Source organism: Ranitomeya variabilis, chromosome 3 (assembly GCF_051348905.1).
Source record: "Ranitomeya variabilis isolate aRanVar5 chromosome 3, aRanVar5.hap1, whole genome shotgun sequence".
In the NCBI taxonomy this organism is placed as follows: Eukaryota; Metazoa; Chordata; class Amphibia; order Anura; family Dendrobatidae; genus Ranitomeya; species Ranitomeya variabilis.
This window is the reverse complement of record NC_135234.1, coordinates 347557290-347583370: the sequence shown is the minus strand read 5'-3', so window position 1 is coordinate 347583370 and position 26081 is coordinate 347557290. Positions and strand designations below refer to the sequence as shown.

The 26081-nt window shown below is 40.3% G+C and overlaps 1 protein-coding gene across 1 annotated transcript in view; it reads left to right on the top strand.

Annotated features, from left to right (window-relative positions):
* Positions 1-26081, top strand: part of GRIK3 (glutamate ionotropic receptor kainate type subunit 3) — an 811677-nt gene that overhangs the window by 195722 nt on the left and 589874 nt on the right. The gene's annotated exons all lie outside the window — the stretch shown is intronic.

The window sequence follows — 26081 nt, the reverse complement described above, 5'->3', positions numbered from 1 at the left end:
CCACAGCGTTATATACGGGAAGGAGGGTAAAGAAATCAGCATACCCCAAGGAAACGCATGCAGACTAGAGAAATCATACAACCCTCAAGCAGATAACATTCTTCTTCTGATTTAAACACTGGTCCCTGGGACTGCAAGGTGGCTATGTTGACCTCTTACCTGCTGTACTACATTGTTGACAATTGTTTGTTTGTGAAAGCTGGTATATAAGTTTGGTGGAAGCTGATAGGCACATACACATATAATAACTGTAGGGTATATGGTCATTTAGCTGCTTGTGAACTCCTGAATCATATACATGATTATTTCAGCTGAGCAAGTAGTAAGCCAATGCCAGATACTTCCTACTGTTATCTATCGTCCTTGAGAATAAAGGATCAGGCATGTTAAAATTGAATATGCCTGATCATTTTTTCTGACACATGCTCAACAACCATTTCGTACATATTAGATGGCTGGCCATTCCAGCTGATCAAAGTCTACTGTGTATGACCACGTTAAGTAGTGGCTGAATAGAAATTTTAGTTATAGGGTACTGTACTAAAGAAAACAACAAATGGAGGGACCTGATTTAGTTGGGGATTTTTTGATTTTCCATAAATGGCACATCATAACAAAGTGTCAACAAAGAGACTAAATTTCTTCTAAAACAAAAACAAATTTCAATAATCCATTGTAAATCTTTTTTATAATCTGCCTCCTAGAATAAGAGGCACATGGGGCTTTGATCTGCCATGTCACATTATAGAACATCCTCTGCAGGCCAAAAATATATTAGACAGCTCCAGTCTTGCAGAAATCTGTTCTCGTATATTTGTATAATTCTTTCAACCATGGCATAGAGCTAACAAGGCAGTAAAGCTTCAATTTTATGTGTGACTATTAATATGCCTAAAATGGTAGAAAGAAGCATAACCCAAGGCATACTATTAATACGATAACTTGCTGAGATGCAGCTCAGGTTGGAAAAAGATGAGATCATAGACAGTAATATTCATAATCAAGTCTATTGTCATAAAATCCTCAAACTTTATGAATATTTTGCCTGCCGACATCTCATTTATGGCCGCTCATCTAGTACATTTTCAGGCACAGACAGGTAAAGTATGTAGATGAAAACGTACATGGTGAGGCGGTGCATACGTAGTTCATGGCCAAGGAAACATGCAGCAAAATGAACAGAGAAAAGGGCAGCACTGGATCTGGTAGTGCCCGGTTGTTAGATATGTGAGAGAGAATATTTTATCTGACATAAACTAGTAGGCCCAGAATTACTTTAAAAAGAAAGTTTATAAATTCAAAAGTTTTTTTTTACTTTTCACCAAAAATGCCCTCTAGCATAACACCTACACTCGGTTCAGTACTCAAAGAGGATCATTCACTACATTTTTTTTTAGAAATTGTGGATCTCATTAAAAAATAAGGGGCTGAAGTTATAAGTAAAACTACTTTTTTCCATTTTTTTTAAATATGCTGATGCATTAAAAGATGTGTGTGGATGTTCCCAGTATGCAAATTACCACTTCAGTTAAAGGGGTGGTGTGAAGAATACTGGAGATATAATTTTTTGCCAATCATTTGTCTCCTAATTGGCCTGGGATCATAAAACCATCTTTCCTTTGCCAGCAGTGACTCAGCAGGAAGTCCAAATGTTCTCAAAGCCTCAAGGGGAAAGCTAACAGCAAGGGAATCAAGCCTACAAAGGCTGTGAGTGACAAATCTCACACGTTGAGTCAGCTCAGAGCAGGAAAAAGGCTTGCTTGTAATATAGTCATGAACTAGATGGACTTAAAGTCTTCTTTCAACCTTAATAATTATGTTACTATGTTGCTATGTAAAGAACAGTCTAGAAACATAGTTCCATAAGGGGTTATGGAGATTTTTATACTTCCTAGCCATACATTGTGTATATTTCCGAGATCTACAGAATATGGCGAACGCCTTCCAGGGTCTATCCGTTCTAGCACACCAGAGAGGGGAGATACATAGAATGGCCAGTAGGAGCCAGATAGCAAAGATGGATTTAGTCTCAACACTTTGCAGGGGCTCGCTCCCTAGGATTGTCCATTAAAGAGTTATGACTCATCTTAAGTTTCAGAGTTTGTAGCTGCTATAGGCAAGGGGTAGAGATTTGGGTTCAGCCCAGAGAGCAGGAGGGGAGTGACTCAAAGGGGATAATGTAAGGCCATGTGGTCTCTCTCTCTCTGTTATGCATGCGGTCCACTTCGTAAGGGGATCATGTTGAGTAATTTGTTGTGAAGGACATATGAGCCAGCTAACAGCCCATGCCCCCTGCAGCCCAGGGCACACATGGTCGAACATATCCTGATAATTGACATGATCCATCTGCTTATATCTTTTGTTGTACCACTATTGTATTTGCATATCTGATCATTGTGTACGTATAACAATTGTGTGTACAGTGTATTGTTTAGTGTGCCGTTAAGGTGCTTAAAGATATAATTTAACCTTGGGCTGTTTTTTTTATCTCGATTCACCAATCTACAGGTCCATTTCTCGGTTTAACTTTCACTGCTACCAGGCTTGTTTCTGGCCCGATATAACCCATTATAAACTGGGCTTATATTTAATGAGGAACTGGTGGCAGTCCTATCAGGATGGCAGCACTCTGTTTCACTGATGCTAGTGAAAGGGCCCTCTTATGATTGTAAGTGAGTGTGATGCCACGTCAGTGACTGCGTAGGCCACATCCTCTCACTCCCCGTGCCTATCTGGGCCCATGCAGACAGGGTGTGTGTGTAAAACTGTACCAAGCTGACCTTATGTGTCACCAGGGGATGCGAAGCTTCATGTTGGTGAAAGCGGGGAGACTGCATTATGTGATCCGTCTGACTTAATAGTGATGTCAGGCATGGTGTGGGTTCATCACAGGTGGGATCGGAGGTTCCTCTCTATAAACATTTACTTTCTTAACTCTATAATGCTGCCCAATCATAAAAAGGCAGTGTCATAGAGGGGCAAAAAACAAACTCTGTAGAGAAGGTCAAAAACAAGTAGTTTCAGCATAATCTGGTGACGCTTGATGTGTCTCAATTTACCCTGAGTACTTATCACTCACATCACTTCCTCTCAGGTGTGAAAGGAGGCAAGCTGCAGCATGGAACACCAGAGCAGTGATGATCAATGATCATAATGAAAGCAACGTCATGTATGGCATTCATCAGGAACTGTACCTTGTTAAAGTGCATAGAACATAATAGTTTTTTTAGCAATTTTATGCTACTGTAGTTATTAGGTTATCAAGCTATCCTAACAGAATGTGCATGCAATATATAAATAGACTCCAGCCTATGGGCCTTTAGGTCTCCTTATTAATAAAATATGCCCCTAGAACTCAGCAGAAAGTATGTTTGATCTTGTGTATATACTATTTTTTAAATTTTTGACATATTATACCTTATGCCAGTTCAATACAGAGAACATCAATACATAGTAATTCACTCAGCAACACACTCATTTCTTTAGAAGTCATCAAAAATACCTACGTAAAAGTAGGACAGGTTGACTCATAGAAGACTAGACCAAGATGGTGAACACAGATTGCACAGGCACAAAGATCAGATACCTGTAGATTTTCAAAGCTTCATTCTCTGCAAGTACAGTGCAGTTATCACCTTACAAGGAATTCTACTTCTCTCAGTGGTCTTACACCAGGTAACCCATGCAGAGCTTTCAGCTCAGGCACGTAACATCAAAAACACAAGTCAGGCAAGGTACAGTACACACTTTTATCAAGTATTACTCAAAGTGCCTTCATTTCTTTTGTAATGTGCAAACAAGATTTAAATAGAATCTTACTATTTAAACTCTCAGAAATCACCCAAAATGCAAATCTATGACTCTAAAAATTATTCATGACTGAAAATTAAAATCCTTAAATCCTTAACACTTTCACAACATAATGCTGTTGTACAGTGCAAATCGGAAATGGGTGTATTAGCTCATGCTCACATGCTCCCCATTTGATTCCTGTTTTCCAGTACAAAAAGTGGTAAATTTTAATGGTGGACACAATGGTCATGAAGTTGGTCACATGGGAAGTCATATACAACATTAAGTCTATCTATATTTCCTGCCAGTGTCATCCCGCAGAACACTTGATGTTGTAGTTACTAACATTTATACTCTATTAGTGTTCTCGCTTCCATATGTAAAAGACCAAACTATATAATGGGTCACGTGTTGGCGCAGGTACGTAAACGGCATATAATGTGTGACGGGCGGGTCTTATATGCTGTCATCTTCAGTGTTTCTTTGTGACACAGCTGAGTGACCCCAGAGGTGCCTAAGGGCTTAGCAACGTATTGTAACAGGGTTGAGTAGAAGGTTTCATTACTCCATAAATTCATTTTCCTTAGGTGAAAATACTGAGCCATTGACAAGCAGCAATAAGAGGAGGATAAGCATGTTCAGCCTCAAGAAATACATGGCTGAAAAACAAGGGACTTGGAATTATAGCCTCAGAGAATAGAAAATGACATTCCCTTTAGAAGAGAAAAATCATAATTACAGCCCAAGGTGTTCTGTCTAAAATAGCAGCTATCTGCACCAAGACTTGTCATATGACAAGAGGACGAAAATAAAATAGAGCAATATGGGAAGAGAAAAAGAGATGAAGATTTTACATTAAAAGCATCAAAATTGCATCAATCAGATCCCATTTATACTTTTTCTTTCAATGATACATTTTGGCAATGCACCTTATCCTTTTTCTATTTAGAAATAAAATAAAGATGAGATTCCTTTATTGGGTCACCATCCAACCAAGAAATATTGACATTACATGGTGTAACTTAAGTAAAAAAAGATCACACATCATTGGTGTAATGTAATTCAACCAGATCAAACATTATTGAAATTATACTCTGCATATGAAGAGCCAGGGGAGAAACTCTGGCCTACCCTATTTAGGTAGCGCCCCCTAGAGAGTCAGAGGCTTACTGCTTGATTGAGCACAGAGCCACCAATGTGCCTCAGTGACTTATGGTATTTTCCAAATTAGTATACTAACCCTGTTAAACAAAAGTGGCACAAGACTCAATGTTTTACGGAGGGCATGGAACACCTTTTCATTAATTGCATAGAGTCCAGAATTTTCTGGTGATGACCCCGTGGAAGTTATTCATGAAAATGTTTCTGAATTCAATTATCAGTTGATGATGGAGTCAGAATTGACTCCTCCCTTTTAATTTGATTAATAGATTAAAGGGGTTTTCCTCTTTCAGGTTTCTCCCTGGCCAGTGTTGAACAAAAAAAAAAATTATTGGTTAGCGTTGTACAAAAAGTAATCAAAATTAAAGGGTATATCACTCTTCCCAGGTCTAGTACCAATTTGCCGCCATTGGCCTGGTTTCTGTGTATTGGCTACAGTCATGGTCTCATGACTACAGTGCAGCCAATCATGAAAATCAGCTGCTCATGCTGTTTACACCAGCAGAGTCACTGAGCTCAGTAATTGTTGGCCAGTGATGTGTGAAAAATATCTATTGGTCAGCGTCGCGCAAACAATAATATAATCAGATGGTACATCACCCTTCCCCGGTGTAGTGCCAGTTCCCTACCACCATTATTTTTTCTCTGGCGATGTCATGACTTTAATGCAGCCAATCGTAGAGTTCAGCAGCTCTTGCTGTCTACAGCGGCAGGTCCACTGAACTCAGAAACGGGCTTATTATTTTTACCTTTAGTAGAAAACTAAAAGCGATAAATCCTTTTATTATATTATATTTTTTTAGATTTAACCGACTGCTCCTATTTTAAGAATAAAACTGTGATAGCTTAGGAAGGTTTGCCAGCGATTCTATGGAAAACCACTTTCTCATATCACAATAAGTCCTGTTTCATGACCAAATCAGCTCTGCAGCACAGAGTAACTGAGCACGGCTGGATTTATAATTTCGCATGTGGTATACCTATGTGCACTGTAATCCTCTGCAGTGCCAGACTGAACGTGCGTACCATCTGAGCAAATCCGAGCAAGTTCTTGCAAACACAAAATCTGTTAATCCGTCTTTGATGCCTACAACCACGTTAGTATAGTAATACTAATCTGGATTTGGGAGTATCAGAGGTGTGAATCCTCTTGGAAGCTCTTTATCCTCTTATAGAAGTTTTTTTCTTCTCTTTATCCAAAACCCAATTAATTTTGGAATCAATATTTTGGGGGTGGCTATATTTGAAGAAAACTCAATTTCCATTTGAAACAATAATGTCAAACATTTTAGATGTCCAGCTAAACAAATGTTTTTTTAGTGAATGATTATTAGTGACAGCAAATGGGGAGGATCCATGCTTCATCCTTGGGTTACTGAGAAGTGATCCTGCACATCACTGTCATGCAGAAATAGACAAATACATATTTAATCGTCCTTTATTTTAATCACCTTTTTAAAATGCAATACCTGCTCTTATTGTGACTGCTGTCGAATGCCATTGCTTTATAAAGGTTTTGTTATGGTTATTTGATGGGGATGAATTATTTTCCATATATCAAATGTCACAAATGTTTTCAGAATGTATTTTCAAGATGATAAACTTCAAAGGGATATTCTGTGCTATATTAATTACCAGTTAATAATTCATCTGCCTAGTACAATCACAGAGCAATAAGGAAAATCATTCTGAAGTTGTGCCAGCAGTGATGGGTACAGATGTTGGCTAAAAAGGAATTTACAAGAATTTGGCTGGAGCTTGTGTTTTCTTAACAAAAAGTCTAATTAATTTATTTCTGTTAGGTGTCGAGTTCCTGCCTCTGCACAGGGGGAATCTCGAACCATCTCCGCTGCAGTCTCCCATTCTTCTAGCATTCTCAGAATGGTAAGGGGCCATGGGTATTGCCCCCCAGCCTAAAAATAGCAGCCTATACATGCGCCAATTCTGGTACTTTGCCAGATTCTTCCCACTTGCTCTGGTGCGGTGGCATGTGGGGTAATAGTTTGTGGGGTTGATGTCAGATGTTTTATGGCTGCTGACATCATGTCCAGAGTTTAGTAATGGAGAGGCATCTTTATGATGCCCCCATTATTAACCCCATAGTTAGATTGTAAAAAAAACACATAATAAAGTCCTTTAATCGAAATAATGACATAAACTCCTTTATTTGAAATAAAGATAAAAATACTCACCTTTACACCTAAGCCATATCCCCTGTAAAAAAGCCACTGAAGCCTATGTCCACTGTAAAAGAAAAAAAATAATAAACAATCATGTTCCTCACCTGTACGACATGAAGATAATTCATATCTGTCCCACAAAGATCTGTATGATTTGGATAGCAGTCACATCAGTGATGCAACTGCTATCCACACCAGCCGGCTCACACTGATACAGGAGCGTAATCATGCTCCTGCAGTGTGTAGCGCTGAGCTCCCATGAGAAAAGTCACCTCCGTTCATAACTGATAAACCCCGATCACCTCACTTACAGCATCGACTGCTGTGCGAGAACTTTTTCAAGCAGCTAGCATTGCCATAAGTGAGGTGACCAGTAGGGTTGAGCGACTTTTGCTTTTTTAGGACCGAGTTGGGTTTTGTGAAACCCGACCTTCTCGAAAGTCGGATCGCGTGAAATCGGCCAATTCTACTGTAAAGTCGGGTTCCGGACCGGAACAAAGAAACCCAATGCAAGTCAATGTGGATTATTTTTTCTCTCTCTCTCTCTCTCTCGCTCTCTCTCTCTCCCCTCCGTGCAAAGCATATGTTGTATTTGATTGCGGAAATCACTGCAGCCCAAACGGTAATATGGCTCTATGACGCCGCAGAAACCAGGCCGGAACCTATGTCATCACGCTGCCCACACTCCTTAATTGGCTGAAAAAATGGCGGGGAAGGCGTCATACAAAACACGACTTTGGCGCCAAGATCGCCGACCACGTGGCCGATCCCACGCTGGAGTTGGGTCGGGTTTCACGAAACCCGACTTTGCCAAAAGTCGGCGAATTTTGAAAATGAACGATCCATTTCGCTCAACCCTAGTGACCAGGGTTCATCAGGTATGAACTCCAGTGGCCTTTTTCATGGGTATCAGGGCTACACACTGCGGAAGCGTGCTTACGCTTCTGTCTCAGTGTGAATCGGCTGGAATGGATAGCGATCACATAACTGATGTGACCACTATCCAAATAATCCGGATCATCATGGGACAGATATGGATTATCTTCACCTCCCATAAGTGAGGATTATGGTTGTTTATTTATTTTTTTTGACAGTGAACATGGGTTTCAATGGATTAAGTGTAATGATGAGCATAACTGCTTTTTATTTTTATTTCAAATAAAGGTGTCAGTGTAGTTTTAATGAAAGGACTTTATTCTGACTGTGTCTTTTTTACAATCTTAGTATGTGGTTAGTAATGGGGGAGTCTTATAGTCATTTCTCTATTACTAATCCCTGGGCTTGATGTCAGCAGCCATAAAACAGCTGACATCAACATCAAATCTACTACCCCACTTGCCACCGCACCAGTGCAAGTGGGAAGAGCCAAAGGACAGAATTGACACATTTAATAGATATGGTTTTTCTGGTTTGTCTTCTTTTTTTTAGGCTGGGAGGCAATATATATGGCCCCTTACCTGTTCGAGAGTACCAGCCACCAGCTGTCTGCTTTAGCTAGGCTGGTTGTCAAAATTGGGGGGACCCCATGCCATTTTATAAAATAATTTATTTACATAGTTTAAACAAAGGTATGGGATCCCTCTATTCCTGTTAACCAGCAATGATAAAGCTGACAGCTGAGGGTTGCAGTCCGCAGCTGTCACAGGTGTTGGCTGATTAATACTCCCATCAGCGGCGCCTGCTCTCGTTATCAGTGACAGCAGGCATATGCTGATGACAGTAGTATTCTCTCATCAGACGACGCCTGTTATCCATGGTAACCTTTCATCTGACAGCATGGGAACTGCAAATCTCTGAATGGTGGTAATGATCTTACCACCAATCAAAGTGCATGTTTGCCGTGCTGTCAAGCAGATGACAGCATTGCAAACAATGGATGTTTGGTCTCTCCATTCATCTGAATGGGGTACGGGTTTGTGTCTGGATTCGGGTACTGTTCTGGTACCCGAACCAAACTTTATTTTAGATGCTCGGGTGTTGTGAATTTGGATTCTGGGCTCCCCCGGTGGCTACTGGTGGAATTGAACTTGTGACATCATCTTCCCTGTTCACCTGTTCTGATTAGATCTGGGTGTCGCTATATAACCTGGCTTCTCTGTTAGATGCTTGCCGGTCAACAATGTTATCAGAAGCCTCTCTGTGCTTGTTCCTGCTCCCAGACATCTACTAGATAAGTTGGACATTCGTCCATGTTTTGTTTTTGTATTTTGGTTCCAGTTCACAGCTGCAGTTTCGTTACTGTGTCTGGAAAGCTCTTGTTGATCAGGAATTGCCACTCTGGTATTATGAGTTAATGCCAGAGTCCTAAAGTAATTTCTGGATGTGTTTTGTTAGGGTTTTCTACTGACCATGAAAGTATGCTTTCTGTCTTCTGCTATCTAGAAAGCGGACCTCAAATTTGCTAAAACTATTTTCCTGCTGCGTTTGTTGTTTCATCTCATATCACCGCCAATATATGTGGGGGGCTTCTGTCTCCTTTTTTTTTGGGCATTTCTCTAGAGGTGAGTCAGGTCTTATATTTCCCTCTGCTAGCATTATTTAGTTCTCCGGCCGGCGCTGGGCATATAGGGATAAAAAGTAGGACATGCTACCTGGCTACTTCTAGATGATGCGGTAGGTTTAGTTCATCGGTCCGTATAAAATATTGGAGATTCTTAACCCTGTTTCCTTCCGTTTGGACCTCCCTGCATCCTTTTCTATTCATAACGTTTTTCATCGGTCGTTATTGCGCAGGTATGAGGCACCGGTTGTGCCTTCCGTTGAGCCTCCTGCTCCGGTGTTGGTTGAGGGTGAGTTGGAGTACGTTGTGGAAAAAATCCTAGACTCCCGTGTTTCCAGACGGAGACTCCAGTATCTGGTCAAGTGGAAGGGATACGGCCAGGAGGATAATTCTTGGGTCACTGCATCTGATGTTCATGCCTCTGATCTGGTTCGTGCCTTTCATAGGGCCCATCCTGATCGCCCTGGTGGTTCTGGTGAGGGTTCGGTGCCCCCTCCTTGAGGGGGGGGTACTGTTGTGAATTTGGATTCTGGGCTCCCCCGGTGGCTACTGGTGGAATTGAACTTGTGACATCATCTTCCCTGTTCACCTGTTCTGATTAGATCTGGGTGTCGCTATATAACCTGGCTTCTCTGTTAGATGCTTGCCGGTCAACAATGTTATCAGAAGCCTCTCTGTGCTTGTTCCTGCTCCCAGACATCTACTAGATAAGTTGGACATTCGTCCATGTTTTGTTTTTGTATTTTGGTTCCAGTTCACAGCTGCAGTTTCGTTACTGTGTCTGGAAAGCTCTTGTTGATCAGGAATTGCCACTCTGGTATTATGAGTTAATGCCAGAGTCCTAAAGTAATTTCTGGATGTGTTTTGTTAGGGTTTTCTACTGACCATGAAAGTATGCTTTCTGTCTTCTGCTATCTAGAAAGCGGACCTCAAATTTGCTAAAACTATTTTCCTGCTGCGTTTGTTGTTTCATCTCATATCACCGCCAATATATGTGGGGGGCTTCTGTCTCCTTTTTTTTTGGGCATTTCTCTAGAGGTGAGTCAGGTCTTATATTTCCCTCTGCTAGCATTATTTAGTTCTCCGGCCGGCGCTGGGCATATAGGGATAAAAAGTAGGACATGCTACCTGGCTACTTCTAGATGATGCGGTAGGTTTAGTTCATCGGTCCGTATAAAATATTGGAGATTCTTAACCCTGTTTCCTTCCGTTTGGACCTCCCTGCATCCTTTTCTATTCATAACGTTTTTCATCGGTCGTTATTGCGCAGGTATGAGGCACCGGTTGTGCCTTCCGTTGAGCCTCCTGCTCCGGTGTTGGTTGAGGGTGAGTTGGAGTACGTTGTGGAAAAAATCCTAGACTCCCGTGTTTCCAGACGGAGACTCCAGTATCTGGTCAAGTGGAAGGGATACGGCCAGGAGGATAATTCTTGGGTCACTGCATCTGATGTTCATGCCTCTGATCTGGTTCGTGCCTTTCATAGGGCCCATCCTGATCGCCCTGGTGGTTCTGGTGAGGGTTCGGTGCCCCCTCCTTGAGGGGGGGGTACTGTTGTGAATTTGGATTCTGGGCTCCCCCGGTGGCTACTGGTGGAATTGAACTTGTGACATCATCTTCCCTGTTCACCTGTTCTGATTAGATCTGGGTGTCGCTATATAACCTGGCTTCTCTGTTAGATGCTTGCCGGTCAACAATGTTATCAGAAGCCTCTCTGTGCTTGTTCCTGCTCCCAGACATCTACTAGATAAGTTGGACATTCGTCCATGTTTTGTTTTTGTATTTTGGTTCCAGTTCACAGCTGCAGTTTCGTTACTGTGTCTGGAAAGCTCTTGTTGATCAGGAATTGCCACTCTGGTATTATGAGTTAATGCCAGAGTCCTAAAGTAATTTCTGGATGTGTTTTGTTAGGGTTTTCTACTGACCATGAAAGTATGCTTTCTGTCTTCTGCTATCTAGAAAGCGGACCTCAAATTTGCTAAAACTATTTTCCTGCTGCGTTTGTTGTTTCATCTCATATCACCGCCAATATATGTGGGGGGCTTCTGTCTCCTTTTTTTTTGGGCATTTCTCTAGAGGTGAGTCAGGTCTTATATTTCCCTCTGCTAGCATTATTTAGTTCTCCGGCCGGCGCTGGGCATATAGGGATAAAAAGTAGGACATGCTACCTGGCTACTTCTAGATGATGCGGTAGGTTTAGTTCATGGTCAGTACAGTTACATCTTCCAAGAGCTTGTTCCTATTGAGGCTTATGCTAGTTCTCTGGCCATGGAGATCATGACACTCGGGTGTGCCTGAACATCCACTGGTTTGCCCATCACTACTAGAGAGTCATATTTACAGCACAGCTGCCGGCTGCAGAATACTCCCATCATTGGTGCCTTCTCTCCTGACATCAGCAACAGCAGGCATATGCTTATGAGAGTAGTACTCTCTCCGCAGCCAACACCTGTGACAACCGGAAACCTTTTTGCTGCTGGTCGTAGATGCTGGTGAACTTACTACTGATTAGAGACGCTGGTGTTTTTTGCGCTGTTTCATAGATGACCGGATGGGAAACAGCTGATGTTTGTGGTGCCAAACCTAGACATCAACATGGACTTCCTGGAGAAGTCCCTTTTCAGGGTCCCTACATGGACACTAGTTGTTTGGTACGTACCCCCAACTTTACTGTTCGGCTTCGCCCATCTCTACTCTCTAGCAATCCTACAAGCAGCTCTCAATGAAATTCTGCTTTGTCTTCCCGCCCTTATCTTGACCTCCACTGTTTCTATTAACTGCCATTTCTTAACTACATTTAGAATTGAGGAAAGGGCAACTTGAAAACGCTTTACTATCATCTTATAGCCTTCTACTGCTTTGTGGGCCTCCACCGTTTTCATTTTCTGAGTGCTAGGAAGCTGCATAGAAGAAACCATGACTGCTGTTTTTTGGCACAAGGTTAGAGGAGGCTGTGTTTTTATAAAGCTTAGAAATAGCGATGATGGGAAACCCTAACAGGGTAATTAAGTTCTGAAACCTTGTTCAAAGTTACCTTAGCACACAAATCTCCAGGGGTGTCCAAACTTTTCCATCAGACCGTTTTCCCTTTTGTAATTTTTAAAATGTAAAAAAGCCTTTTTTTTGCCTAAAATACAAAAGAAATGTGTCATCTTTAACTTTAGTCCATTAAGAGATCATTTCATCTTCAACTTACTTAACTGTTCACAATAACAAAACTTTTTACCAGAAGTGCCTCTGTGTAGTATCTAAAAATAAAAACAAGGTGTCTTTTGCAGTCTTTAGTAACAATATCTTACTATTTTGTATCTGCAGCTCCTATGCAGACCTGTGTGTTTTCTTGATTACAGACTACAAACAAACCTTATGTAGTCTCATCCTATTGTCACATCTATAACATATGTTTTACCTTTTATTGACTATCATTATACTCCGTCAAAGTAATAAAGATATAATTGTACATATCCATTAAAAAGAACCAATTTAATACAATGTATCATAAAAGTCATGTATTAAAGTGATTGCCTATTCTCGTAAGTGTTTACAGTCACTCTATGTGACCACACATTTCCATATCTTGACAGGGGGCAGTTCACATGTTGTTTTGATTCCCTGGTATTTGCCATGCAAGTGGGTGGCCATGTGACTGCATATGTGAGATTTGCATACCTATGGACACATGCCGATTAGACCCCACTAGCTTCTTTTAATACAAGAGAATTAATGTGATTGCAGTAATGTGACTGCAATAATGCACATTGCATATATGTGGTCTGATGACTGCCTACTCGCACAGGTAATACTAAAGAAGTGAGACAGCATGCACCTGCACAAGGTCACAATTTGAAAATTATCACATAGAAAAATGGCTACTGTAGGGGTGCTGCAGGTAGATTTGTTAGACAATATTGGATGCGTCCATTGGAGGTAAGGGGCCAGGCTCGCCTCAGTGGTTGCAAATACTCTTTCAAAAAAATTGTTAAAACTGTACAAAAACAAAAAGACTAAGGGCTTGATTAATCAAGTCCGAAATTGTTCATGGTGGGGGGGCGTGCTGGACTGCATACACCTCATGAATCAGGAGCATCAGACACATCTGTGTGCACCTCGCCACAAATCCTACTTTAGTACTTGCTGGAGTAAGATTTGTGGCATAGCGAACGTCACCACTCGTCATGAATTTGATAAGCGGCGGTAGCCAAGCCACTGTCCTGACTCAGGTCCACACATTTTTGCAGAGCTGGAAGAAATAGTCGTGTAGAGTAGAGGTGAGCAAACCTGAACTTAAAAGTTTGGGGTTCATACCGGACAGTTAGTGTTAGGTCCTAGACGGAGAACACGGACTTCTCTCAGAAGTCCATTGCAAAGTTCGGAGAGAGAGAGAGAATTTTTCCAGATCCACTGTTCAGGTCTCCATTGTTTTCTATGGTGTTCAGGATCTGGTTCAAGTTAGCGTACAGTTCTGGTATTCGAACCAAACTTTAGACAAATGTTCTGATCAAGTGCCAGAACCCAAACTTCCACGGGTCTGCTCATCCCTAGCGAAGAGGCCAATAGTCATTAAATGAAGGTGCAACTTGAAGTTACAACTTTTAAAAGCTTTTATGCTAAAATTCTAGCGTGAAAGCTTTGATGTATCTGATCCTAAGGGTTTCAAACCTTTACCGGCCTACTCCTAAGGTGTGTGGAATAAGGGCAGCTATATAAAGGGGAAGAAAATGGTGACTAAAAGTAGGGGCAGCAGTCAAGGTAAACAATTGCATGAACATTGATTTGCTCACAAAGCTTAATAATAAGATTATCAATTTAATAAAGTAGAAACATATATCATCAGTTGCAAACATTCACATCAATAACGGTTTTAAGACGTCTGATGTAGAATAATATAAACTGCCGGCTAATAAGCCAAAGATCAGCACATTGTGCTTGCATACACAATTTTGTAAAATCCTGTGATCTTCTACTGCAACTTGAAAATCCTGTAACATAGAGATAAACAAGCAGCACGCTTACAGGAACTAGCTCCAATTTCAGAGTTGCGCAGCTATATTACTTTGGAGATCGATGGATGTCGGAGGGATCAAAAACTTAGGTAACCAGCAGCTTCCCAGGAGGTCAGTGACTCTGTGGTCAAGAGATGCTGAAAATAACTGAGGCTTGGAAGGATCATTCTTCTAAAGGCAAAGGCTGCAGTTACAGAAGTGGTTAAGGAAGTCACATAGAGACCGAGAGCTGAAAGTGTGCAAAAACTGTAGATAATGGTGGGAAAAAATGAAAGCTGAAAACAATATATTTATAGGGAGTTGGATATGTACAGTATATGAGATACATAAATAAAAGAACTATCTGTATGCATTTTGGAAAATAATATATATTTAAATTTTATTAAAAAAAAAAAAATTATTCAGAAAGTTTATTCAGGTACTGTACCAAGGATTAGATGAGGGTTTCAGCAGTAGGAAAGGTAATCAGCAAGATCAGGTTTCTTTTCACACTACATTTACAATGGACTGGGGTCTAGAAAAATCCCGAAGCATAAAAAGGAATATTCATTTCGCACCAAATTTCCTAGTCAATTTCAAGCGATCTGCTGAATTTGAATTTTGTCACTCGCTCTTCGCTAGCAAACATATGCTAAAACTTTTAGATTATTGGTCTTCCCTAGCAAACATAAGCTAAATCCTTTAGGTTATTGGATTCCTATTGCTAGAAGCTCCACCAATCTCTGGAACTAAAACAGATATTTTTCTTGATCAGAAATTGCATGAAATAACTATAAATATTTAAAGAGAATCTGTCAGCAGGATTTTACTATGCAATCTGAGGACAGTGTGAGGTAGGGGCTGAGACACAGATTTCAAGGATGTGTCATTTATTAGGCTGTGTGCTGTTGTTTACGTATAATGAATATTTTATCACCTAAGATTATAACTGCTTGGACCACAGTGCACTTGAGCAATAGTCTGACCATGCCTCATCCTCTGATAAGCAGCTCACTGTCAATAGACAATGTGCATAGAAAGCTGTGGTGTGGGGAGGTTTAGCTTTCAGAGCTCTGTTACATGTTGTTCTTATTGTGTCACAACTGCTATACCCATTGAACTAAGTGATACATCACTGGAATCAGGGTCTCTTTTCCTACATGATGTTGTTCTTAGATGAGGTATCAAAATCCTGGTGATAGATTCCCTTTAAGTGACATGCCTAGCTTATAATTTCGGGTTTAGTGACCTGCACTACGTAAACTAGACAATTATTATTACTATTATATATATTTTACTATTATATTTAACAAAGCCCTGCTTTTATCTATGTTTCCAAGCAAACATTGAGTCTCTTTAAATTCAAAGAGACAATTCATTTTGTGTCAAATAAATTTCATGCAGATTGAATCAGCCAGGAAGAGGTTTAAAAACTCGTAAACTCCTCTCTCCATGTTTCTTGCTATAACTGTCTAGTCTACACCTCAAATAGGTTCTTCTGTTCTTACTTCTATCCTCCTTATGGCAGGGGATCCCATTCACTAGGCCCACAATCATCGATCACAAGTCATTACATGGGACAGGATACGTGACATTGATATGTGTCATGCCACATGTGCTCAAGTGAATGGAAGACCTAGTAAGAAGTGAGCTACAGTAGACTGATGTACCAGACCGGAGAGCCAGCGGCAGGTCCAGGGAAGGCTGAGGAGAGGTGAGTATAATATTACTCTTATATGCTTATTGGACTTCTGTAATCCAGCAAAATGGATTTCTTTTTTTTGTTTTCTGTAAAATTCTGGGTAAATTTGATTTGCCTTGAATTGATTTGCTCATCTCTATCCAAACACATAAGTTTATGTGTATACTGCTGTGAACTTACTGTGAACTTAACATTTAATGTGAACTTTTAATACGATGACCATTACAATCATAACAACCTGTACAAGCTCCTCCAGCTTTATAAAAAGATCAAAGGCACAACCATTATTTTATGGACACTGGCCAAAGTCCCTTAATTTTATGGACTGTTTGTTCATTTACAGATGGTTGGCAGCATAAAAGCCAATTAGGAACTGATAGCAAACAGATGCAATCAACATCCATTGAATGATGCATTCAAGGCAGTATTGCATATGTACAGATATACGACTATTTGTCCTCATTTCTATAGAACTGTGCACTGACCTAATGCATGGACCGCAAAATGACATTTGTAATAAAAGCTATGTCCACCATAACACCATAAAGATCTATAGGCCCTGATTCATCATTGCCTTTGCACCATTTTTTGGGATAGTTTTGTGCGTTTAGGGCCATTTTTCTGTTTGTACCCCATTCATTTTTTTATTTGCTCCTTTTTTTAAATTCTATGTTACATGCGCTCGCCTGTTTTTTGGCGGGGTTTCTTTTCTGCTTTGTGGATGGAGTCTCACGATTCCAATTATTAGCCTGATTCATCAATTGGAATTTTTTTTTTAAACATTTCGAGTAAAGTCATTCAAGTTGTATATATATGGCAAAAGTCTTGAAAGCAGTTTAAAATGGATCGGAAGTCCATTTTTTTCTTTGTGCAATTTACAGCAACTAATAACACAAGGCAAAAAAAGTGACTTAAAAGAGCAACACAAAGGATAAGTTGGTGCCACAAGTCTTTAGGAGCCGTAGACACATAAAAGACCTACTACAAAGTTATACAAAAAATGATATAGCCTTTAAAAGAATCTGCAATCCAGTTTTTACTATCGACTGCTTCCCATAGATTTGATAAAAACACTGTTTAATCTGCTGCAGATCTACCAGTTCTCTGAATAACCTTGTCCACATCACTGACTGATCACTTTCTGTGTACACTGTGCATAGGCAGAAAGCAGATAAGCAGTAGTGTGGGCAGAGCTCTTGAATGTCAAGGACTACATGGCAGTACATTTTCCAGTACTCTAGAAATAAACTTCTTTTGATAAAACAGTTATTTCATCAAAACTGCAGCAATCATCTTAGTAAGTGACACATTGCTGAAGACCTGGTCTTTGCCTCGGAAATACATACTAGGTTTGTGGTTGTAGGCTCATCATGAAAAAAGCCTGCATCGTGGGCACATAGCCTAAAAGTTTACACTCTACTGGAGAAAGAGACTTAGGCCGGGGTCACACTTGCAAGTGCAATGCAAGAAACTTGCTCTAGTCTCTCGCATTAATACCTGGCACTGCCGCCGGCACTCGGACTGGAGCGTTCAGCTACATAGAAATACATGCAGCCGCACGCTCCGGTCCCAAGTGCCGGCGGCAGTGCCAGGTATTAATGCGAGAGAATCGTGCGAGTTTCACTCGCAAATGTGACCCCGGCCTTAACCAGTGACTCAAGCAATGGAAAATCACTCTGCACACACTATTCTATATTGTGAACTTCTGCTGTATGATGGCCCAAGTGCTGACCACCACTGTGCTAGGTATGATGATCTGTAAGATATCATATCTGCCGGGTATTATGGGGAAATCTGCATGGCAATGCAAATGACATTATAGCCTATTCTCTGATGTGACAATGGTGTTTGAAAGGCTGTTTGGCAATTTTTTTTTTCCAAAACCGCAAATGAAATCTTAAAATGTTCACTTTTGTGTGAACTTTCAAGAACTTTGACTTAAACTTCAACCTCCGTGGATCAATCCACTCATCTCTACATTTGAGCAATACCAATTATCTCTAAGTCATGCCTTATTTCTCGACAGTTTTCAAAATTGACAGCCATAATAAATCTAGTTCAAGGCATGTCCACCCAGTTTTGGGAGTAAATTAGGCAAAAAGTGTGGCACATTCAGCTTAGGAAATGTATCCCATATTTGTCATAAATAACCCTAATGTATTAAAAAGCTTTATTATGAGTAGAAACTGTTGAAGCTATTGCATATTCCTAAGACGAAATTTAAAAAAAGCAGCAACTAAACAGAATGATAATACCACAAAAGGCAGCAGAGACTTTTACTCCTATATAGAAAAGAGAGATACAAAATTAAAACTATAATCCGCCACTTAAGGCTAAAAGAAGGCAGATTGCATTATGGTAAAAATAAAAATTTAATATATAATAGGAATGAAATAAATTGCTTTGTCAAGTAAGAGATAACATCTGTAATTCAAAAATTATGAAACAACAAATCCATTTCGTAGACGAGATTAGTGATTCATTTATTCTGTATATCATCATTGTTGCAATCAGAGCCAAGAGTCTGACTAATTATATCCTGGATATTCTCTAACTCACAAACATCCTGTGTTTCCGCTCTTCTGCTATACTGTTATTCAGAAGTTCTAGCTGCACTTTGCGCATCATTTATAAATATAAGTCTCTGTAGATTGTGTGGATTTTTTGGCAAGAAATATATTATCTGTGGAGATTGAATTTTAGATTTGGAAACTGATCATACTAATGATCTAATTACTGTTACCAAAGGATGGTTAAAATAATACACTTTATGCTTTATTAAAATGGAAAGCAGTTGCCTCTGGTTTGGTGTAAATTATTCCTTACTCCAAATAATAAGGATAATACATCCCTTAATTGATAGTCAATCTCCTTTAATCAAAGGGGCAAATCTATCACATTTTTCCTATATAGTGCAAACTTAGACTAGATAGTAGAGATGAGCAGATCTGGCTAAATTCAATTTCATTAAATTACACAAATTTTACCAGAAAATTCAATTTGCATCAAAGTTATCTTCCACAAATTGAATGTTCCATATTATGCCCTAGGGTCTGTTCAGACTTCAAAGCATAATACATAAAATGTACATAAAAAAGACTCTGTCTACCTCCGGTCCCCACTGTCTGGTTCTCAGGACCTCTTCTTCCCGCATTTACGCACTGTGTCTTCACTCTTAAACAGGGCTTCTGGCCATGACCAGTCTTTGGAGGTCAGGGATTGCCATGACGTCTGAACGTTACAACTTCCCATGACCTCACAAAATTGTTGTTTACTAGTGTTGAGCGATACCTTCCGATATGCAAAGGTATCGGTATCGGATTGGATCGGCCGATATCCCAAAAATATCGGATATCGCCGATACCGATACCCGATACCAATGCATATCAATGGGACACAAAATATCGGAATGGTTCCCAGGGTCTGAAGGAGAGGAAACTCTCCTTCAGGCCCTGGGATCCATATTCATGTATAAAATAAAGAATAAAAATAAAAAATATTGATATACTCACCCCTCCGACGGCCCCGACTCTCACAGGTCCAAGCGTCTGCCTCCGTTCCTAAGAATGCAGAGTGAAGGACCTTCGATGACGTCACGGCTTGTGATTGGTCACGTGACCGCTCATGTGACCGCTCACGCGACCAATCACAAGCCGCGACGTCATCAAAGGTCCTTAACTCCCTGCATTCTTAGGAACGGAGGCACTGCTAGGTCCAGGGTCCGCCGGAGGGGTGAGTATATCAATATTTTTTTTTTTTATTATTTATTTTTTACATGAATATGGATCCCAGGGCCTGAAGTATTGTCTCCTCTCCTCCAGACCCTGGGAACCATACGCACCGCACACTTGCAATTCCGATTTCCGATATCGCAAAAATATCGGAACTCGGTATCGGAATTCCGATACAGCAAATATCGGCTGATACCCAATATTTGCAGTATCGGAGTGCTCAACACTATTGTTTACCATTTGGTAAACTTTTTTAGATGATCAGAAATGCATTCCTGCAAACCGCTTTACTTGTACCGTATGATTATTTTGCTCACAAGCAGAGCTGGCAAGATCATCAGCAGGTGTCAGCTGCAGTAATGGCTGTCATCAGTGCTAGCACCAATTGTGGCCATTTAATCCCTTAGATGCCACTGTCAATAACTACAGTGGCATCAGTTTGATTATTTGAGGGGGAGGGTTCCCTCATTGTCCCTATCTGCCCACCATGGTTGCCATGATGGCCCCAGGCCAAAGAATGAATCGGAGTAACCAAGCAGCGGTGGGTGAAAAGTCCAACTTCTGCCATACTTCTTATCAGAGTCAAGTCTAATACCCTACAATCCATGAGCATTACAGGATTTTAGACCAGAAAACAGACTAGTGACAGGTAATTTCCCATCCTGGGACTAAGTATAAAAAGTCAAATAAAATTTGTAAAATGTATACATATAAAAGATATCATTGAAAATATCATCTATTCTCACAAAAAACAAGTCCTTATATATCTGTCAGCAAAAAAAAGTAAAAAAGTAAGAATTGTCTGAATATGACAGTGGAAAAATCAAATTATTGTTTGAAAGAAAAAGAAATTTAGAGGGAAAAAGTAGCAAAACATTTACAAAAACCTGTATAAATGAGGATGGTACTAACCTGAAGAATGAAGTTTTCTTTTATTGCATGCTAAATGGTGTGGAAAAAAAAGAAAAGAAAACAATAAATTGCTGGTTTCTGTTTACTCTGACACCCGAAAATAAAAAAGTGATAAAAAACGTTATGTTATGCACTTTGGTACCAATAAAATTTCAAGTCATTTGGCAAAAAAACAAGTCCAACACAGTTCTTTTGGTGGAAAAATAAAAAGGTTAAAAAGCTCTCAGTATATGATGATGTAAATACATTTTTGTAAATCAGTTTTTTTAGGGTTCAAAAATAGAAAATTCTATATAACCCTGGAGACGCTCTAATTGTGCTGACCCACTTAATAATCATTTTAACCCCTTAGTGACAGAGCCAATTTGGTACTTAATGACCGAGCCAATTTTTACAATTCTGACCACTGTCACTTTATGAGGTTATCACTCTGGAACGCTTTAACGGATCCTGCTGATTCTGAGACTGTTTTTTCATTACATATTGTACTTCATGTTAGCGGTAACATTTCTTCGATATTACTTGCGATTATTTATGAAAAAAATTGAAATATGGCGAAAATTTTTAAAATTTTGCAATATTTAAATTTGTATTTTTATGCCCTTAAATCAGAGAGATATGTCACAAAAATTAGTTAATAAATAACATTTCCCACATGTCTACTTTACATCAGCACAATTTTGGAAACAAATTTTTTTTTGTTTGGGAGTTATAAGGGTTAAAAGTTGACCAGAAATTTCTCATTTTTACAACACCATTTTTTTTTAGGGACCACATCACATTTGAAGTCATTTTGAGGGGTCTATATGATAGAAAATAGCCAAGTGTGACACCATTCTAAAAACTTCACCCCTCAAGGAGCTCAAAACCACATTCAAGAAGTTTTTTAACCCTTTAAGTGCTTCACAGGAACTGAAACAATGTGGAAGGAAAAAATGAACATTTAACTTTTTTTGCAAACATTTTACTTCAGAACCATTTTTTTATTTTCACAAGTGTAAAAACAGATATTTAACCATAAATTTTGTTGTGCAATTTCTCCTGAATACGCCAATACCCCATATGTGGGGGTAAACCACTGTTTGGGCGCACCGCAGAGCTTGGAAGAGAAGGAGTGCCGTTTTACTTTTTCAATGTAGAATTGGCTGGAATTGAGATCGGACGCCATGTCGCGTTTGGAGAGCCCCTGATGTGCCTAAACAGTGGAAACGCTCCACAAGTGACCCCATTTTGGAAACTAGACCCCTTACGGAACTTATCTAGATGTGTGGTGAGCACTTTGAGCCCCCAAGTGCTTCACAGAAGTTTATAAAGTCGAGCCGTGAAAATAAAAAATTGCATTTGTTTACACAAAAATGAATTTTCGCCCACAAATTCTCATTTTCACAAGAGTAACAGGAGAAATTAGACCACAAAAGTTGTTGTGCAATTTATCCTGAGTACGTCGATACCCCATATGTGGGAGTAAACCACTGTTTGGGCGCACCATAGAGCTTGGAAGAGAAGGAGTGCCGTTTTACTTTTTCAATGTAGAATTGGTTGGAATTGAGATTGGACGCCATGTCGCGTTTGGAGAGCCCCTGATGTGCCTAAACAGCGGAAACCCCCCACAAGTGACACCATTTTGGAAACTAGACCCCTTAAAGAAATTAACTAGATGTGTGGTGAGCACTTTAAACCCCCAGGTGCATCACAGAAGTTTATAATGTAGAGCCGTGAAAATAAAAAAATCGCATTTTTTCTACAGAAATGATATTTTTGCCCCAAAATTTTTATTTTCACAAGGGTAACAGGAGAAATTAGACCACAAAAGTTATTGTGCAATTTCAGCTGAGTACGTCGATACCCCATATGTGGGGGTAAACCACTGTTTGGGCGCACCGCAGAGCTTGGAAGAAAAGGAGTGCCGTTTTACTCTTTCAACGTAGAATTGGCTGGAATTGAGATCGGACGTCAAGTCGCGTTTGGAGAGCCTCTGATGTGCCTAAACAGTGGAAACTCCCACAATTGACCCCACTTTGGAAACTAGACCCCTTAAGGAACTTATCTAGATGTGTGGTGAGAACTGTGAATGCCCAAGTGCTTCACAGAAGTTTATAATGCAGAGTCGTGAAAATAAAAAATATTTTGTTTTTCCACAAAAAAGATATTTTAGTCCCCAAGTTTTTATTTTCACAAGGGTAACAAGAGAAATTGGACCCCAAAATGTGTTGTACCATTTGTCGTGAGTACACTGATACCCCATGTGTGGGTGTAAACCACTGTTTGGGTGCACGGCAGAGCTCGGAAGGGAAGGAGCGCCGTTTTGGAATGCAGACTTTGATAGAATGGTCTGCGGGCATTAGTTTGCGCTTACAGAGCCCCCGATGTACCTAAAGAGTAGAAACCCCCAAGTGACCCCATTTTGGAAACTAGACCCCGCATGGAACTTATCTAGATGTGTTGAGAGAACTTTGAATGCCCAACTGCTTCACAGAAGTTCATAATGCAGAGTCGTGAAAATATAAAAAAAAAAAAATTCCACAAAAAAAGATTTTTTAGCCCTCAAATTTTTATTTTCACAAGGGTAACAAGAGAAATTTGACCACAAAAGTTGTTGTGCAATTTGTCCTGAGTACACTGATACCCTATGTGTGGGGGACCACTGTTTGGGTGCATGGCAGAGCTCGGAAGGGAAGGAGCGCTGTTTTGTAATGCAGACTTTGATAGAATGGTCTGTGGGCGTTATGTTGTGTTTGCAGAGCCCCTGATGTACCTAAACAGTAGAAACCTCCAACAAGTGACCGCATTTTGGAAACTAGACCCCCGAAGAAACTTATCTAGATGTGTGGTGAGAACTTTGAATGCCCAAGTGCTTCACAGAAGTTTATAATGCAGAGTTGTGAAAATAAAATGTTTTTTTTTTCCACAAAAAAGAATTTTAGCCCCTAAGTTTTTATTTTCACAAGGGTAACAGGAGAAATTGGACCCCAAACGTTGTTGTCAAATTTATCCCGAGTACGCTGATACCCCATATGCGGGGGTAAACCACTGTTTGGGCATACAGCAGAGCTCAGAAGTGAGGGAGCACCATTTGACTTTTTGAGCGCAAAATTGGCTGTGGCGTTTGGAGACCCCCTGATGTACCTAAACAGTGGAAACCCCCCAATCCTAACTCCAACCCTAACCCCACCACACCCCTAACCCTAATCCCAACCCGATCCATAATCCTAATCACAACCCTAACGATAATCACAACCCTAACGCAACCAACCCCAAAGCAACCCTAATGCCAACCCTAACCATAACCCTAATCAGAACCCTAAATCCAACACACTCCTAATCCTAATCTCAACCCTAACCTCAAACCTAACCCTAATCCCAATACACCCCTAACCCTAATACCAACCCTAAACTTAACCCTAATCCCAAACCTAACCCTAATGCCAACCCTAATCCAAACCCTAACCCTAATCCCAACTCTAACCCTAACTTTAGCCGCAACCCTAGCCCTAACTTTAGCCCCAACCCTAACCCTAGCCCTAACTTTAGCCCCAACTCTAACCCTAACCCTAACTTTAGCCCCAACCCTAACCCTAAATTTAGCCCCAACCCTAAAACTAACCCTAACCCTAAATTTAGCCCCAACCCTAACCCTAAATTTAGCCCCAACCCTAACCCTAACCCTAAATTTAGCCCCAACCCTAACCCTAACCCTAAATTTAGCCCCAACCCTAACCCTAACCCTAATTTTAGCCCCAACTCAACACACTGCGCATGCACCCGCCATTTTCTTCCTGGATGAAAAAAACCCTGAATCATGTTCTCTGGGGTCTTGGCTATCCCCGGTAACTGAGACCCCAGAGAAAATACGACTCTGGGGGCGCTATTCACTTTTTCCACAGCAGTTAAGGGTTTAAGTACCCTTAACTGCCGCCGTTTAAAGGCGTATCTATTACTGCACGGTGAACAGTGGGCACCAAAATGGCATATTTGCAAAGTTCTGTGAGCAGTAATTTCTGAAAAACACCAGTGAGGGTAAAATGGTTGCTGAACGTATTCCATGAATGGTAAGTTTTGGGGTATTTTTGTTTTTTTTTCAGCGTGAATGCTCTGCAAATGGCATACAGATATTACTTCAGGAAGCTATATGCCACAAGAGCCAACTGATGCCCCTCTCTTTTAATATTAGCCATGGTGAAGATGAAACATTTTGATCTAAATCCACTTATCATTGTTACAAATACCCTATCTCCATACTGTGCCCCAATTTTACACTACCCCTTCTCCATATTCGTACTATGCCCTTTTTTCACACTATGTCTTCATCTTGCCTACCACATTGTCCTCTCCAAACTGTCCCCCCTCCTCACACTATCCTCCTACATAGTAGGATGGTTACCACAGCCACTCCTACAGTATAATATCCACAATAGCCCTTAATATACATGTCACGGGGTCCTTCTCCGGTATCACACAATCAACAGAGCAAGAGAATAGTGAGCAACTCCAAGACCTTTATTTAGGCAAAAATACGAAAGGTCCATATATGATCCACCACACAAAGGATAAAATAGTCCAGAACACGAATGCAGTTCAGTAACAGGATAAAAATCCAACAATCCAGCAGACAGAGGATAGCATAGTCCATATACTCTTTTTTCTCTCTGAGATGCTGTGAACAGATCATCATTCTACACAGGACTGATCTGTGTCTCACCTCACTGATATTTTAAGTCTCCCTCCTCATTCACAGGTCAAGAGGGTGAAGGTCTCAGGGGCTCATTGTTTCAACAAGCTAGGTCAACATGTCATTAGCATATTAGCAAACAATACAGTACTGTGGGGGCTGATATCAGATGGCAGCAACAGCCATTCATCAATTAGCAAATAACTCCTTCTATAAGAGAACACTATGAAAATAAGTAAAATAGAAATATACACAAAAATGATACCCACATAGCATATCACACCATCACAATACACTATGATGTACATCATAGCCCCTCATGATATAGTGTGATGGCTTCCACAGCACCCAATACAGTATTATGCTCCCCCAATCCACAATACAGTATAATAGCGCTACAGCCCTTTATATATAGAAATGCATGCCATAAAATCTGCATCCATCTGGTTTGTGAT